This window comes from Urocitellus parryii, chromosome 11 (genome assembly GCF_045843805.1).
Source record: "Urocitellus parryii isolate mUroPar1 chromosome 11, mUroPar1.hap1, whole genome shotgun sequence".
Lineage (NCBI taxonomy): Eukaryota > Metazoa > Chordata > Mammalia > Rodentia > Sciuridae > Urocitellus > Urocitellus parryii.
The window spans coordinates 96,809,161-96,823,480 of NC_135541.1; the positions used below are offsets into that span (position 1 = coordinate 96,809,161).

The window sequence follows — 14,320 nt, forward strand, 5'->3', positions numbered from 1 at the left end:
TTAACATGGAAGTCTTGGTGTTTTAATAATTTGGAAAAACATGAATGTCAAAAACTCAATGGCATAAAAGTGGTACAAATGGATGGAAGTGGGAAAAATATAATTAGAACATCTGTAAAGAGAATGTATAAAACAAGACAAATACATTCTAGAGATATCAATCCAGAAGGTTAAGAGATCCCTCTCAGAGAATTCATGTCTAATCAACAGTTTAATGAGGAGCACTGGTGAAGGAGCACCTTGGTGAGTACTTCTAATTAAAACAGAACTGAAATTGGAAAAGAAATGAGCAACACTCCTGCAAATCAGGAGGAGAACCATTTTTAAATGGCACAGTAGTTAATTTTTCAATTAAAATTTTGTACCTAAGGCATGCCAGCTATTGATGTTTATATACTTAAATAGAAAATAGAAATATTTAAGAAAATAAAGGAGATAAATTATATATATATAGAATGGAGATAAATTATATATATATATATATATATATATATATGAAAGATTAAAAGTTCTTTATTATTAGTCTTGTAATTGCTCACCTAGAAAATCTGACATATTATTAAAATAATCTCCAATATCTTAAAATTGCAGTGAGATGAATAAGAGATGATTTTGGAAAATATAACTTTATTTAAACACTAAGAAATCTCATATTTATTTTATTTGTTAGGAATTGGAAATCAATGAATTTCTGTAACCAGTGTCTGAAATCTCTAATAGACAATACATGAATAGGAGTGCACCCATTCCAAATCTTGTTATTATTAGAATAGTGGTAGGGTCATTGGCTACAATGAGTGTGCATGGAAGTCCCTGAAGTTGATGCCTAGCAGCTATAAATTAAAACAAAAAAAAGTTTAAAAAAGTGCCTTTATTTACAAATATAACCATGCTGTTGATTGGTCTATAGGAATTAATTTGCTGATCTTTATGCTATATCCATTTTTCTGCTGATGTAGCAAATCACTTTAAAGGTACTTTACATACCTCTCTTGCTCCTTTGTAAGTATATCTCAACTTGTGTCACATAACATTTTTCAAGTGACTCTATGTAAAATTTTCAAAAATTTAGATTTCTAAATGACATTACTTAAAAAATTTCTTCTCTTTTATTTCTGTTTTTGAATTCAGTTACTCCATATGATAAATTTGTATATTTGGACAGTACAAAATATCTAGAATAAGCTAATTTGTGTCTACCAAAAAATTGTCTTTGAAATATTTATTCTTCCTGGGGCTTTTTTGTGCAATGTGAATAAAATTTTAAAATCAGCTTATAAAACTATTGCTAAGAAATAATCAAGGAGTCATTTAGTTAATTTATATCTTTATGAATTTATTATTAACTACCTTGATCTAATGTGATTTCTGTGCCACATGTATGTAATGTAAAAAAAAAATAGTGACTGGGTATAATGGTATAGGCCTGAAATCCAAGTAATGAGAGAATAAATCAGGAGGGTCACAAGATCAAAGCCAGCCTCAGCAACTTAGTGTGGCACAAGGAAGGTAGTTTTTCTGAGTGGAGTGAAGAGGAGAAGTGCAGGACTGATTGAAGTTGCCTGATAACAGGCACAGAGCCTGCACTGCTATGCTTCAATTACATGGTGAGGCCCAGGTAAAACATAAAAATACTGACCAGTAGACACCCATCTTACCATGTTTTAAACAAGAGCAGAAGCAAACAGCTACACAGTTTTCTGAAACTTTTTACTATAGCATATCAGTCACCAAATGTTCCATTGCAAACTATGTGTCTAAGTCTCCCCAAAGCTTGCAGCTCAGTGTGCAGACTATGCCCATCAAATATGCTCACCTGAAAAAGCTCATCACTGTGTGTGGAGGGTGGAGCAATATTTTGAAGTTTCAAAATATTATCTACTTATCTTTAAAAATTATAACAAACATCAATTTATGAACATTTCATTTATATTAAGTTTTTAGAAAAATTGGAAAACACATCTGGTTTTCTTTGGAGAAAATACACCTAATTCTAACCTATTTTACTCCATTAATGCTAATGCTACTGTTTTAAGTTGGTCAGCTCCAGACTTGATCATCAGTGGTGAAGGTGACACATTGAGTTCAAACTTCACAGCTCTTCCCAGAAAATACAAGCACACACAGTGAGTATTGAGAGACTCCCTGGCCCCTCCTTACTTTTCTTTCCATTTCTTTTTTAATTAGAAGTCCTAAGTTGCTTCATTAAAAATAGAACAAATTGGCCTTATAATCTGAGAAATTGTCTCTGTAGCTGGAAAGATCTTGAACCTTATCCTTCAGCTGCTCAACTGCCCCTCCTAAAAAAACATACTTTTCTGACATCCTGCTTATTGCTGTTGTTACTTGTATGATCAGAGCAAATGAATTTGAAACCAGTACAATTTCTGTCCTTCAAGAATCAATTTACCTTTCTGGGCTTGAGATACTAAACAAGAAATCCCTGGCCTGGCTGCAGTCCTCATCTTGCAGGAAACTCAATGTAACACCTTGTTGGACTCCTGTGACTGCCGTCAGTGCCTCAAATTAGACCAAGCCCCACACTGATAGTATAGGATCCTGCCACCCCAGTTTTTTTGGGTCTGTCACCATGATGTTGTATCCCTGCAGAGTGACAGGAAAAACTCCTATAATTCCCTCAGTGTGTAGTGGACTGCTGACCTTGCTCTTCTGCCTTGTACTGTCCAAGAAGCTGGCCCTCTCATGGTGGCGGCTTTATGAAAATATTATTATTATTATTATTATTATTATTATCATTATTATTATTATTTTAAATATATTTTAGTTGTTAATGGAGTTTTTATTTTATTTACTTATCTATTTATTTGTATGTGGTGCTGAGGATAGGGCCTCACACAAGCCAGGCAAGCATTCTACAGCTGAGCCACTACTCCAGCCGCAAAAAAAAAAAAAAAAAAAAAAAAAATTCTTAAGGGAGAAAAATCTAAAGAATTCCTTCTAAAATTTAAAAAAAAGTAAAAGGATGCCATTTTTACTACTTCTATTCAACATCCTCCTTGAAACTCTATCCAAAACAATTAGAAGAAAGAATTAAAGATAAATGAATAGAAAAAGAGGAACTCAAACTATCACTATTTGCTAATGACATACTTCTGTTTTTAGAATATCCAAAAAAATTCACCTGAAAACTTTCTTAACTAATAAATAAACTCAGCAAAATAGCACAATATAAAATAAACACCCATAAACCAAATGTATTTCTATACTTAATCAATTAATCCACTGTAAAAAAATTAAAAAACCACCTCATTTACAATGGCCTCAAGAAAGAGAAAGAAAGAATAAAATAAAAATACTTGGGAATCAATCTAAAAAGAGGTAAAATACCTCTACAATGAAAACTACAGGACACTAAATGTAGAAATTGAAGATCTTAGAAGATGTAAAAATGTTCCATGCTCTGGGATAGGCAGAATAATCATAGTCAAAATGGCCATATTAACAAAATAGTTTTACAGATTCAATGCAATTTCTTTTAAACTCCCAATGATATCCATCATAAAACTAGAAAAAGCAACCAGGAAATTCATTTGAAAAATAGAAGAGTCACAATAGTCAAAGCAATTCTCAACAAAATGAGTGAATCAATAGGCATCACAATACTAGATTTTAAACTATACTACAGATAATTAGTTTAAAAAAGTACCAAAAGACATGTTGACCAATCCATATTATTCAAAAATGCCAACAATATAAATTGGAGAAAAGATAACCTCTTTTACAATTGGTGCTGGAAAAACTGGAAGTCCATATGTAAAAAGATGAAATTAAACCTCTGTCTCTCACTTTGCTCTAAAATAAACTCAAGGTATATTAAAGACTTAGACATGAGAACAGAAACCCTGTGCTAAGAGAAAAAAAAAAAAGAAGTCCACATCCTCATCATGTTAGCTTAGGACTTGATTTCTTGAACAATACTCCTAAAGCACAAACAATATAATTAGAAATCAATAAATGGGATGGATTAAAACTAAAAAGCTTATTCACCACAAAGGTAACAATCTATAACATGAAGAAAGAAACTACAGAATGGGAAAATAAATCTTTACCACACACACACATCAAATAGGGGAGTAATCTCCAAGATATATAAAGAACAAAGCAAACTTTAATGCCAAAAAAGACATAACCCATCAACAAATAGACTAGGGAACTTAACAAGACACTTCACAGAAGAAAAAATACAATTGATCAACAAACATATTAAAAAGACCATCATATTTAGCTATTTCAATTCACTGCAGTTATAATGGTAATTATCAAGAATACAAGCAATAATATTGTTCATGCAGATGTGGGAGAAAAGGTACACTCATACATGGCCACATCAATATAGATTAGGTCAACTAACAATAACTAAACTATGGAACAAACCTAGGTACCCTTCAACAGATGAATGGATAAATACAATGTGATATATATATATATATATATATATATATACACTTGTCTGTTTATGGTTCTTTCCCCTGTCTTTTTACTGTCATAGCCAAATAACCATTTCCTAAAGCAATGTTGTAAAGTGTTTCTTTTGTGTTTTCTTTTTTATGTTTTGCTCACAAATTAATGCTCTTCTTTCTTTTTTCTATTTAAGATTGAAAAATAGCAACTTTATCCGTGTGTGTGTATGTGTGCGTGTGTGTAATATTACTCAACACTAAAAAGAATAAAATTATGCCATTTGCTGGCAAATGGATGAAACTTGAGAATACCATGCTAAGCTAAATAAACCAAGAGCAAAGTTTCAGAGGCTAAATATTTTATCTGATGTCCAGATAATATTTTACAATGGAAGGCACTAGGGAAGAATAATGCACTTTGGATTAGAGAGAAGGAATAAATAGAGAAAAAGAGGTATGAAATTTTTAAATATAATAAAATGAATGAGCTATTATTACTCTGCACGCTTATACAATTACATGACTGGTGTAATTCTACATTATGTACAACAAGAAAAATGTGAAGTTATATTCCATTTATGTATGCTGTGTCAATATATTATAGGGTTATGTATAGCTAATTGTAACAAATGCAAAACAAGATAGAATAAGACAAATTAAAAACTATAAGAATTAAAACACTGTTTTACTGAAATAGAAGGCAATATACAGACTAATGCACAGAAAAGAGAAGAAGGATAAGCCCAGGCATTCACTGAACACTCAACTTTGAGAAGGGGGCCAATAATATAGAGTGGATAAAGGATAGCCTCTTTAACAAATGGTACTGAGGACACTCAATATCTTTATGGGGAAGAAAGAAAACCAAAACTTATCTTACACTATATCAAAAAATTAACTCAATGAGGAAAAAAATGTAACAGTGACCAGTGAGTCTATAAAATTCCTGAAAGAAAATACTGGGGTCCCATTTACCAATCTCTTCCCATCCTACTAAGGTGACATGGGAGCCTAATTTTCATATGGACTAACTCAGAAGCTCACATGCTTAATTACTGTGCTATTCTGCCTGTGAATCTAAGCCTGCTATAATTTGGGCAAGTATCTCTCAAATACCCACATATTAAAGACTTGATTGTCAGCCTGAAAAAATATGATCTTTACTCTGATTTGATTACTACACAGTGTTACATGTATTAAAATATCATGCCATACCACCCAAGTGGATGCCGTTGCTATTTTTCAATCTAAAATAGAAAAAAAGAAAGAAGACCATAAATTTGTGAGCAAAACATAAAAAGAAAACACAGAAGAAACACTTTACAACATTGCTTTAGGAAATGGTTCTTTGGCTATGACAGTAAAAAGATAGGGGAAAGAACCATAAGCAGACAAGTATAATTTCATAAACCAAAAGCTTCTGCACAGCACAATAAAGAGTGAACAGGGAAAAGATTCAACAGTTGGAATGAGAGAAATTACTTACACATCACCTGAAAAGAGTATAAAGTCTAAAACACACACACAAAAAAAATCCCTATGAAAAACCAGTAAAGAAGTTGGGCACAGTGGGACATACCTTGAATACCAGTGAATTGAGAAGTTGAGGTGGGAGGATCACAAGTTTAAAACCAGCCTCATCAAGTTAGCCAAGCCCTCAGGAACTGAGTTAGACTGTGTCTCTAAATAAAAATAAACAAACAGATAAATAAATAAATAAATAAATAAATAAATAAAACTCTGGGGAATGTGGCTCAGTCGTCAAGTGCTGTGGCTTCAATCCTTAGTGGCAAAAAAAGAAAGAAGAAGAAGAAGCTGAGAGTAGCATGTCTTCTGCAAGGAAATGTGGTTAGGGTAAAATGGGGTGCTGATCTTCAATGGATATAAAAATTTAATTTTATAAGATAAACAACTTCTAGATATTTGCAGAATACTTCTGTACTTACACTTTACCATAGTAAAATGTTCACTTATGTATGTTTTCAGAGTACATATATCCTACTAGTAAATTTCAAGAAGGCAATGGACCACAGGCATGAACACAGCACATAAATGTAACCTGCACATATACTGCATTTGGCCACCTCATGCACACTGAATTTTCATTCCCATAATCACAGAAGTCTAGAAGGCCAAGGAAATATGGGATTTAAGAGAGAGTTGGGTACAATGTGACCATGTCCTCTCCACAAATAAGTTAAAGAAAAAAAAAATGGGAGGGTGATGAAACCCAGGGAGGCCACACATTAATATCCAACTAGATTCAAATACAGAAAGAAGACAGCTTTGTCAAACAAGGTACTTCACTATGTTAGCCCACCTCTTTAGCTGAGGATGTGATGGGACAGGGAAAGCAGGGTGATCCACAGTCACTTTTATTCGAGTAACAAATCAGGTGGACAAACTTTCACAGTAATCAAGGTGTATTAAAAACAATTGCACTTGTTCTGTGTAACATATTCACTACTTTGGCATTAATGAACACAACATCCATTCAAGCTCTACAATATTACTTGCTTGTAAGTTTGAATTTAATATTTATATAGCATACTTAAAGATAAATGTTAGAAGTCTTCCTAATAATTTAAAATGCTGTAATAAGAAGGACAATTAAAAGACAGACAAAATATACCATTATATGTGAAGAGATCACAGAAGAAAAAAATAGATTTCTGTGGCATGATGTCAATGGCACAGATCACTTGCTTTTAGACAGGGGTTCTACATTTTTATTTTGCATTGGGCCTGACAAATTTCACTAGTTGCCCCAAAATTATGAGTTAAAAAGGTGTATATTTTCCAGAAGAAAGTGCTGATTTTAGGATCTAGTAAGATAAATAAATTTTTAAAAAGAGCCTGAACATAGTAGGAGAAAGAGAAGGAAGAGTAATAGGAGAGTCTCTCAAGGTGTCCCACATGTGGATTTCTGACAAATGACATAAGAACTAAGGTAAAATATCCTGAAAGAGTGAAAGCTTGAAAAATATGAGCAAAAAGTTAAAAACCTTTAAAAGTAAAATATATAAGTGAAAGCAACAAATAAATATATATTAACTAATAAAAAATAAATTCATTGATAATAAGTGATGGAAACAGAGAAATCTTTCATACAGAAGAGTTCAGAACCATGCAGAAGAATAGTATCCCCTCCTGCATGTGGAGCTTAGTATCCTTGTCATTTTATGTGTGGGCAGATTGAATGACTTGATTGCAACAGATAGTGAAGGAATAAGGAAAAAGTATTTTATTCCCAAAGATGAACCTTGAATAAACTACCTAGACAATGGATGGACTGTAGCACTTCAAATATTTCAATGACCATCAGGTAACTTCATCATACTGGGATAACAAGGCATTTCAAATCCATACTATTCCTTCCAAAAATTTTTAATTAGTTCTCTTTACAGGTGACTGACAATGACCATTTTCACAAGCAGAAAACAAACCATAAGGATACTCTCTCCCTCAGTGTTGAGTGCCTACCTTTCAGTGATCAAATAGAATCATTAGTTTTAATTTGTTTTTCATTAACAAATATTTTTTTCATAAACTAATGGAATCAATCATAATATTTCCAAATGTATGGCACACAGTGATCATATCTAATTATCTATCTTCTACTTTCATCCCTTGCCCTGTCCCAGCACCCTTCCTACTCTTCAGAAATTACTATTGAACTTTTATATTACTTCTAAAAAATCAACTCTAGGGTGTAGGTGGGAAACATTGTAATAGAAAAAAAAGATTTCTGCAGTCACAAAAAAGCATTTGCAGGAATGAACTCTCCCAACATCTCAGAGACCATAAATGTTAACACCTGGCTAATTCTCCCTTTATCTCATTGTACACAATTAGAATAACTATCTCCAGCTATTGCCTTCACATACTGACCTTAATTTTTCCATAAATCATTCAATTGGCTTCAGTTCCTACCACCTAAGGACAGGGGTTTCACTGAGATCATTGGAAACCATTATGACACTCAAGGTCTCTCCTTTGCCACCTTGTAGTTCACTTTTTAGTGGTTTTCAGATCAAGAGGTTCTGTCTTTCTTTTTAAAATCATCTCTTCCAGAAATCCATGTCTTTACGTTTCCCTGGTTTTCTATCTCCTTAACTGGATGCCCTCACTCTCTGTCTCCATACACACATTGGATAATGAGTGTAATACTCCCTTCCTTAGCTGGATGATTAATTTCATAATACAATTAATGAAGATTTGTATGAAAATAAATTAAAAGCTGCTAGTAAAACAAGTACTGAAAGGCTTTCTAAAATGTTTTCTATCCAAGCCAGCCAATAAGTAGGCAGATACTCTGGTGGACACTAGAAAAACTCAAAAGTACAGTACTGGCACCATCTAGTGTCCAATCAGGAGTTAGCACTTCTAACACTTTCTATATTTAGCACTTTCTGTATTTTCAGGTTGATTGGGTTCTATGGGGTCTCTGGAAGGGGTCATGGGGATATTGCCTAGACACTTTGTTTTGGAGGAACAACAATTCTTCCAGCATGTTCACAGAGACTTCTCTTGGTGCCTGCTGTTTACATAATGAGACCTGGAAGTCCAAAGAGGGTAAGCTTGCAATGCAGCCATCACTTGCTGGAGCCTGTTCTGGACCGCACAGTTCACTTCACTCACACATTCACAGGCAGGGGTTTTCTAGCACCTGGGCACTTCTAATGGGAAAGTAGCCACATTAAGCAGAGACCTAAGTAAAAGTTGGAATGAGACTGAAATTCTTGAAACTTCAATAAGGGGTGGGGAGATGCAACTGGAGAAGCAAGAAACTGAGAGCTTCTTAATGAAGCATTGATCTTACAAGTAGAAAAGGATTGGGGCAGGTAAATGACATAGTTATGGGTGTGTTTTAGAATGATTGAGAAGGTAAAACATTCATGGATGGTAACCTTAGATCAGATGCCTAAAAAGGGTCAGTACTCCATGTCTCTTTAGTGCCTGAATTCTTGGGTCAGTGCAGGGAAATTGTAGCCCCCACAATGAGAGTAGAGATTCCTTGCTGTTTTGTTTATGCCTATATCCTGATTTTGCCCAAAACAGAGCCTGGTATTAATAATTTTATTTTAAAATGCAAAAGGTTATGTTTCCATATATAAAACTAATTGAGGGCTATGATTATGCCTATATGTAGGGTGTTCATCTATTATGCATGAGGCACTGGGTTTGAGCCTCACCACCACATAAAAATAAAATAAATGTATTGTGTCCACCTACAACTAAAAAAAATATTTAATAGAAAACAAAAACTAAATGATAACACTGTCAAAAAACGATCCCCTGCCCCATCCATGCCAAATTGCCTTTTAGAGAATCACAAAGCTGGTGCTTGGCCTTACACCAGCCTGAGAGGAAAGTGTCAATTTGAGTCCGACTTTACAGTTTCCCAAGCTTGCCCCTGGAAAGGGTCAAGGCCTCCTCCCCCATCAATGTTTTGTTCTTTGCTCAGGTGGTAGAAAACCCCTGCCTGTGAATGAGTGAGTGAAATGAACTGTGTGATCCAGAAAAGGTTCCAGCAAGTGATGGCTGCATTACAAGCTTACCATCTCTGGACTCCCAGGTCTCAGTATGTACACAGCAGTTACCAAGAGAAGTTTCTGTGAATATGCTGGAAGAATTGTTGTTCCCCCAAATCAAAGTGTCTCAGGCAATATCCCAAAGACCCCTTCCAGAAACCCCATAGGACCCAACCAACCTGAAAATATAAAAGTGCACAGCATCCCATGAGAGGGAGAAAAGAAGAAAGGCTGTGCCACAGCATCTTCAGCCTCCCTCCATTGCTTCAGGGTGTAAGTGGGGAAACTGAGGTACCCAGTGGAGCAAACCCTCAGGTCATATTTCTATCTCAGAGCCCAAAGACATTGCTTCCCCACTGGGTCCACAGTGACTCTGCACAGAATTTCAAGATTCCTCTTCTGACTTCCTTTGCCTCCTGTGGATGCACCCACCATGCCCTCTGCTCCTGTACCACTGTGCCTCCTGGTTCCTAGGCTGTGCTCACATAAGGTGTCCTGGGTGGGGTGCTGCATCCCATGTGCTTTTTTTTGTCTCCTTCCCACCCACTGTTCTTATGGGTTGGGCTCCCCTCACTCAGCCTGACTCTGCCTCACTAGCTCTGCCAAAAACTTAAGCCCCACTAGGTCCTCTCTACTTTCTTTCATGTGCTCCACCCAACAGCTGGCCTCTTACCTGTAATGTACTTCAGAGCCATGCCCTCTTCACCCACTTTATGCTCTGTGTTTTGTCTATGTGGCTCATCCTCTGCTTACCTATTTAGCAATCTGGAATTGCAGGTTTTTCCCTCTAGCTATGGAACCTTTTGAAGTCTTGCTTGGCCCAATTCCACCAACATGCACTAGCATACCAAATGATTCTGCTTTTCTTTGTTAGCTTTGTTAGCTATGATTTTCCATCAAGTTCACTGCTACACTAGCCACCCTGTGTTATCTGGCCTCTCCACTGCTCCTTGAAAACTCCATCTGAAATTAATGAAAGAGACAATTACATTTGGGCTCTGGTCATGTTTAGACCCCACATCTCCAATGGTTCACCTTGAACCACTCTGCTAACCCAAGTCAGAGTATCTCCATTTACAAAATTTAGCTGATGATAATACTTTATTTGCATCAATATGAGCATGTTTTCAGAACTTTCTGTGTATTATGGATACAGAAGAGACACTGGAAAGCAACTAGCAAGGTCCCTGCCCTATATGTGAAAGAGCCCAGACAGGATTAAAAAAGCATGTTTTCAAAGGACATTGCCTTCTGCTTTTCTTTAGCTCTGTGGCCTTCAGCACCTTCTCTTACCCTTTCAGCACAGGATGGGCACAGATATTTGGCAAACAAGAGTCATCTGTGATCTCTTCTCCAGCCAGCCTGGGGCATCTTAGAATGAGAGAGCATAGGTGTCTGATCATGGCCATCTTTCTCATGGTTCAGTCTCAGAAGAAAAAGCCTCTTTATAATGACTTATGTATAACTATGGTTTATTCTGAAAGCCTGACTCAATGCTGTAGAGACAGGGCAGCAGTTGGGGTCTTGGGTTTCAAGCTGCAGAAACTGAACTGAGTGCTTTAAAAAATGCACTAGATTACACTCGGGAGGTGAAGGGAACCTGATGGCAAAGTTCAGTAAAACCAGGAGCTGGGTTTTGCCAGGTGATCTCAGTGCCCAAAAGCCTTTATAGTCCTTCCTGGAGCCTGCTGCTATATGAGCACACTGTAAGTCTTTCTGCTGTCTTTGTCGCTGCTCAGAGATTCTAAGTCTTAAGAGAAGGGGTGTGGTTGGCTGGGTATAGGTACTGGCTGGGAATATGAATTCTTAACATTTAACTAGGTATTGAAAGATGAGTAGAAATTTGCTAAAGAGCAAAGGAAAGGACATTCTAGGTAAGAACACCATTTGTGACCTTATAAAGAAATTTGTGTCCTCTCATAATCACACAACCACAATATGCCAGGTGCTTTTCTCATCATGTCATTCCCCAAACCTTCCAAAAATAGTGCTATATGTTGGGAAACTGATTGCATTGTTTTATGAAAACATTACAGGCTCTTATAAAGAAATCAAAGTATACAGAAGAATACTGCAAAACTGGGCAAGGGGTGGGAATCTTGCCAAAATCCAGTGCCCCAAACATCAGAATTAATATAAGGCAGTATCATTTTCCAGACCTTTCTAGTTACATAGATTGGAGGGTGAATTAAAAAGGGAGGATTGGTAGAAAGAAAGAAAAAAAAACTTTTATTTAAATGAGATTAAATGTGGGCTGGGTTTGTGGCTCAGTGGGAAAATGCTTGCCTAGCACATGTGAGGTGATGGGTTATATCATCAATACCACATAAAAATAAAGAAATAGGGCTGGGGATGTGGCTAAAGTGGTAGCACGCTCGCCTGGCATGTGTGTGGCCTGGGTTCCATCCTCAGCACCACATATAAACAAAGATGTTGTGTCCACCAAACACTGAAAAATAAGTATTACAAATTTCTCTCTCTCTCTCTCTCTCTCTCTCTCTCTCTCTCTCTCTCTCTCTCTCTCTCTTTCTCTCTCTCCTCTCTCTTAAAAAAAAGAGGCATGAAAAACTTTAAAAAATAAAATAAAAATAAAGAAATAGTCCAGCCCTGGGTGGGCTCAAGGCCAGAGTCTATACCCATACAGCCTCACTTAGCTGGTTCTCACTCTGGATACCAGTGGGAAGAACCTGACAGAGTAGAACAACTACAACAACATTCCTCACGAGGGGAAGCACACCCTGTGGTATGAGCAGTCCTCGCACATCAATCCACCCCAGAGTGGCAGCCCCAATCACGTGAATTCTCCTGCTTCCCTGGCTCTTCTACATTATGATCATCAGACAACAACAAGGGTAGTGCAAAGGTAGAAGGTTCCCCCACTGCCTCTTCAGGAAGCCAACTAGTGGAAGGCAAAGGGAGCCAGATGGGCACAGTCCAGCTAATCCCCTGCCTCCTGTCAATGCCCACCAGAAACCACATGGACATCACCAAACCTCCCCTTCCCCCCATCACACCTGAGGTGCTAAAAGTGGACACACACAGGCACAAGAAGGGGCTGATGTACCCTTACATCTTCCACATCCTGATGAAGGGTGAAATCAAAATTGCTTTTTCTATTGAAGATGAAGCCAAAAAAGACCTGCTTCTGGCTGCCCTGATAAATAGGCCAGTTTGTCAGTATGTTTACAGAGTCCTGTTTAGTTTGGCAGAAAGCAGAAAGAAAACTGAGAGGCTTGCTTTTAGAAAGAACAGACTTCCAACAGAATTCTCACTAGTGATCATTAAGAAATGGGCAGCTTACAAGGGGCAATCTCCTTCAACCCAGTCTCAGGGCAGGGGCAGAGGCTTGGCAGGAGTCTGTGGCTTTGTTGGCCCCTATGGGGAAAGGGTCATAACAGGCCCTTACTGTGCCTTCTGGATGGCGGCAGCATGGAGACACTGATGAGACTTCTCAGGCAGTGACAGCAGTAGGACTAGCAAGTTCCAGGGCGGAATCCAGCATATACAATCTCAGGGAGGGAAACTAAAAATCGCTGGCACTGTGGTTGGCCACTGGGTGGGAAATAGATGGGGCTATGGAGGTCGAGGGCCCCTCCCACTGCAAGTGGTCTCTGTGGAAGGACCAGCCAGAGGGCATCCAAGAGGAGTCATTTCAATCTTAGGGATACAGAGGTTTTTGTAGAGGTGGAAGGCACTATGGCCGAAATTATAAAAGCCAGGGAGCAAATTCAGGGCAGACCTCTTTATGCTGCTTCAGTGGAAGAAGTGGCCAAAGAGCTGAAGTCAAAATCTGGGAAATCAAAGTTCTCTGATGTGTCTTCACACGGGTTCCTGGCTGAAAATGGAATGATGGCCGAGGAGAAGCCAGTGCCCCAGATGAATGAAAGTGCAGGGGACACCAGGGCCCCCAGCCACTCCGAAAGTGCCTTGAACAATGATTCTAAAATGTGCACTACAAGTCCTCATTGAAATGCACTAACTACAGTACAGATAGGACCTGCAGCAGCGAGGCTGCTCTGAAGGCAGATGTCTTAAATAAAGAAGAGAAAATTATTTTTTATAGAGAGTGAAGGGTGCTTGAAGGGTAAGGATTTAGGAATATCTAGAGACAAAGAGAGCCTGCAGTTATGTACATTTTGTCTTTTCTGTAAAAGAAAAATGAGGACTTTGGAAATTCAGATCCCTCTTTGATATCAGAGATTTAAACAACACATTTTTAGTCTTAACCCATTGTAGTCAAAATGCTACAATAAAACAAAAAAAGAGAGAAAGAAAATGAAGAGCATTTGACCCCTATATTTAAAATGAAGTACACACAAAGTTTAAACTCTATTTAGTTGTATTTCTTGAACTATAAAGAAAACA

At 37.1% G+C, this 14,320-nt stretch overlaps 1 pseudogene; it reads left to right on the plus strand.

Annotated features, from left to right (window-relative positions):
- Window positions 1-14,025, plus strand: part of LOC113177242 (constitutive coactivator of PPAR-gamma-like protein 1) — a 99,089-nt pseudogene extending 85,064 nt beyond the window's left edge.
- Window positions 14,026-14,320: the final 295 nt, after the last annotated feature.